Raw genomic sequence first — 4,659 nt, forward strand, 5'->3', positions numbered from 1 at the left:
CGGGGAGGAGGAGGAGGACAAAAAAGACAGTGATGAAGGGGGAGAAAATAAGGAGGAGGAAGATGTAGTGGCTGCTTCAGAGGAGGAGGAAGAGGCCCACCTGGCAGCCCTGGAGGAGCAGAGGATGGAGGAGAAGAAACCCAGGGTGATGGCAGGTACCACGAAGCTAGAGGACAAGCAGCGGCTGGCCCAGGAGGAGGAGAATGAGGCCAAGCGCCTGGCCATCATGATGATGATGAAGAAGTGGGAGAAGTACCTTTACCAGAAGATCATGTTTGGCAAGAGGTGCAAAATCCGAGAGGCCAACAAACTGGCACAGAAGCGGAAAGCTCATGATGAGGCTCTGAGGTCTGAGAAGAAGGCAAGGAAGACAAGGCCTGTCCGGCCCGGCACCCTTATGCTCTGTGGTTGGGTGTGTGGGCCGTCCGGCTCCCGTGGATGGAGCTCCCCGCTGGTGCCTGGGTAGAGAAGAGGCCTTCTGCGTTTTCAGGAGTCAGTGACATGGGGAGCAGGCACCTGACAAACAAACCCCTCACTTGCTGCCTCCGTTCACCCTGGCTTTCCAGCAGCCCCCCCATGACTGGACCTGTGATTGTGAGGGTGCTGTGATGGGGTGAGTGTGGGGAAGCTTTTGTTATTAAAGGGCTGGACTTTTGTAGCAAAAAACAAAAAACAAAGAACACTGAGATTCTATCTTATTCCAGAAAGAATGACTATCATCCAGAAATAAAATAATAACAAATGCTAGAGAGGCCTCAGGGATATAGGAACCTTTGTACCTTGTGGGTGAAAATGTAAACTAGTACAACCACTATGGAAATCATTATGGCCTTTTCTCAAAAAAAACTAAAAATAGAAATTCCATTTAATGCAGCTATTCCCCTTCTAGGTGTCTTCCCAAAACAGTTATAGACATTCTATTACAGTAATACATGCATACCCATGTTTGTGGCAGCACAATTCATAATAACTCAATCCTGGAAGTGAGCTGTGTGTCCATTGACAGATGAATGGGTAAAGAAAATGTAGTATTTATACACAATGGAATACTATTCTGCCATAAAGAAGGATAAACTGAAGTCATTTGTAGGAAAATTGATGCACCTTAAGACCATAATGTTAAGTAAATTAGACAAACAAGTGTACATATTGCATGGTTTCTGTTATATGAGAAAGTCAAAATATAGATAAATTTAAGAGCAAAATACAAGATAGATAATAAGATACAGGGAGATCTTTTGTAAAAGGGAAGGGGAGCAAGAGTTGGGGGAGAAGGCAATGAAAAAGAATTAAAATGTGTTATCTTTATATACCAACTTTCCAAGATGAATGTAATCATCATGTACTGTAGACACATACTCATAAAAAGAAAGAATGAGGCTGGGTGTGGTGGTGCATGCCTGTAATCCCAGCACTTGGGAGGCTGAGGCAGGAGGATTGCTGTGAGTTCAAGACCAGCCTGGGCTACATAGTGAATTCCAGGTCAGTTTCAACTACATAGTGAGACAATACCATAGTGAGGGAAATACCGGACCCCCACAATTTAAAGGAGGAGAGGTCTATTTGGCACACAGTTTCAGAGGCTTCAGTTCATAGTTGGCTGGCTCCAAGGCAGAAACATCATGGCAGAAGGGCATGGTGGAACAAAGATGCTTGGTTAGTGGTAGTTGGGAACCAGAGCAGGGGGCATACTTTCAGAGAGGAAGGGGCCAGAAACCATAGAAGTACCCGAGGACACATCCTCCACAGCCCATCCAGACACTCCCAGAATTGTGCCGTACTAATCCCCTAGGCAGCTCACACGCCAGTCAAGTTGACAACTAATCTTAAGCATCACAGATACTTCACATATAAGAGACATGCAAGCTAGTATGTGATGGTGTACATATACAATCCCAGTATTTTGGAGGCTGAGGCAGGAGGATTGAAGACCAGACAAGGCAGGAGGATAGTGTGTTAGAGGCCAGCCGGGGCAAAGTGGTGAAAACCTGTCTCAAAGGGGAAGTGGGGTGGGGGGAGGCAGTAGGAAAAATATGAGCTTTTAATAAATGCTTCTGGGACAGTTAGCTATCCATGTATGGAAAAATTTTTCCTACCTCACACTATTCTAGTCTGTTTTGTGCTGCTACAACAGAATACCCAAGACTGAGTAATTTATGAAGAATGAATATTTCTTTCTTGCTTTTCTGGAGGCTGAGAAGTCCAAGTCTGTGGGGCCAGCATTGAGGGAAGGAATTCTTGTTGTGTCATTCCTTGGCAGAAGGTGGGAGGGCAGGAGAGAAAATGACAGAGAATGAGAGAAAGGGCTCCAAATCTTTAGGAACCCTCTCTCAGCGTACATAACCTACTCCCAAGATAATGGCATCAATCCATTGATGCAGGCAGACCCAAATGCTTTCCCACCTCATAAAGCTTCACCTCTCAGTGGTGTTGTGCTTGGAATTGGTTTTCCAACATGTGAACATTGGTGGACGTGTTCACATCACAGCACACACTGTACACAGAACTCACTGTCACACTTCAGCATGACAGCAACATTTCAATCTTTTGGAAAGTAGGAGCATATCTTTATGACTTCAAAGGTAGAAAAAGACTTTAAAAGCTAGATAGCAAAGTTAACAACCATAAATGAAAAGACTGATATATGTGACCATAGTAAAATTAGAAAATTTTTATTCATTTTTTTTCCTCATTGAGTTTATTGGTACATTTTAGGTATACAGTAAGTTACATTCATTATTGGGATCTTGTACCTTTTCACCACAGGTCTTGGAGAAAATTTTTATTCATTAAAAGGTAGCATAAAGCAAGCAAGCAAGCAAGCCAAAAAAAAAAAGAATCACAGCACAGACTAGGAGAAGGAATTTACCACACATTTAATATATAAAATATTAGCTTCCATGCTGGAAGCACTGTGCTGTAGATGTGCCTTCCTCCCTGTCCATTCCCCATAGAACCATTAAAGCATGATGTCCTGCAGACCTTAACTACTCTCCCAGTTCCGGCTACGGACCAGCCCCTTTTGCCTCCCTCTGCCCTTCCCTTAGTGCTACCACTATAAATAAATGCACTGCAGTTCCCAGGCAGTCATTTTCTCCCATCAGGAGTAAGGCTCCACCTGGCCGCAGCTTTTGAATCTCTTTGTTTTGTCTTTTTTTCATCCCCTTCTGTTCTCCCTCAGTGGCACCGCCAGAATATATAAAATCTCAAATCAACAGATAATCACATTGAAAAAGTGGTAAAAGACTTGAATAGAAATTCTACTAAAGAAAAAAAATATAAATGACCAATAAGCATATGCAAATATATTCAGTCTCATTATTAATCAGGGAAATGCAAATTATAATAACCACAGTAAGATACCATTAGCTACCCTCCAAATCTGCCTAAATGAAACAGCACCTATTGTCAGTTAGTGTGTAGTGCAGCAGAAACTCTGTAGACTGCTGGTGGTGCATTGGGGCATTCATTGTGGAAAAGAGCTTGGAATTAGTTTCCCAGTGAAGTTGCAGATACACATATCCCGTGACTATCATTCTATTGCCAGGTAGATGCCCTTACAGATTGCATACAATATATAGACTAGGTGTTCAAAGTAGCGTTGTTCATTATTGCCCCACAATGAATACACTACATTTATCTACCGTAGAAGAAGCAAATAAATCACTGAATATTCCTATCCGGAGACACTTTACAGCAGTGCAAATAAACAAACTGCAACTCCCATCAACAACATGGATGAATCTCATAAGTGTAATATTGAGCAATGAAAGTAAGGCACAAAACAATATACATAGGATTCATGGACATAATGCTGGACACAAAGAAACAATTATCACAAAAGCCAGGAGAGCGGCCTCCTGTAGTGGGGAGAGGATTTATGACCAAGAAGGGCAAACAGCAGGGATCAGGAGAGGGTAGGGGAAGATTCCTGGAACTAATGGACATGTTTTCTTTCCTGACAAGGGCAGTGGTTATGTAGAGGGTAGTAGTTATGTAGGCACTCCCTTTGTGATGATTCATTGAGATGTATTTTTATGTTTGGGGCCTTTTTTCATATTATAGTATAATAAAAATTGTTTTTAAAAAGGAATGATATTTGTAGAGAGGCAGAAGTGGGACATACAGGAAAAGCACGTTCACCATTCTTGGTGATGTTCTTTTTTTTTTGGTTTTTTGACACACGGTCTCACTATGTAGTTGAGACTAACCTGAACTCACTATGTAGCCCAGGCTGGTCTCAAACTCACAGCAATCCTCCTGCCTCAGCCTCCCAAGTGCTGGGATTACAGGTGAGCGCCACCACACCTGGCTCTTGGTGATGTTCTTAAGGTAGGCGTGGGGGTCACAGTTTTATTTTTATGTTAATAACTTACATATACTTTATTTATATGTATATGTTATATGTGAAATATACAAAAGTGTTATATAATAAATTAAAAATAAAATCCAGGCCAGGCATGGTGGCACACACCTGTAATCCAGCACTCAGGAGGCTGAACCAGGAGGATCACCATGAGTTCAAGGTCAATCTGGGCTGTATAGTGAGTTCAAAGCCATCTTGTACTACAGAGTGCAACCCTGTCTCAAAAAGAAAGTAGGAGCAGTGTGAAGAAGAGTTGAGAACGACCCCCCCCACCGACCAAAGCTCGTGTCCAG

The 4,659-nt window shown here is 42.6% G+C and overlaps 1 pseudogene; it reads left to right on the forward strand.

Moving 5' to 3' along the window:
- LOC104857979 overlaps window positions 1-481 on the forward strand; it is a 5,073-nt pseudogene extending 4,592 nt beyond the window's left edge.
- Window positions 482-4,659: the final 4,178 nt, after the last annotated feature.

The sequence above is a fragment of the Fukomys damarensis genome, unplaced genomic scaffold, assembly GCF_012274545.1.
Source record: "Fukomys damarensis isolate Sample0158 unplaced genomic scaffold, DMR_v1.0_HiC HiC_scaffold_24, whole genome shotgun sequence".
Taxonomy (NCBI): Eukaryota; Metazoa; Chordata; class Mammalia; order Rodentia; family Bathyergidae; genus Fukomys; species Fukomys damarensis.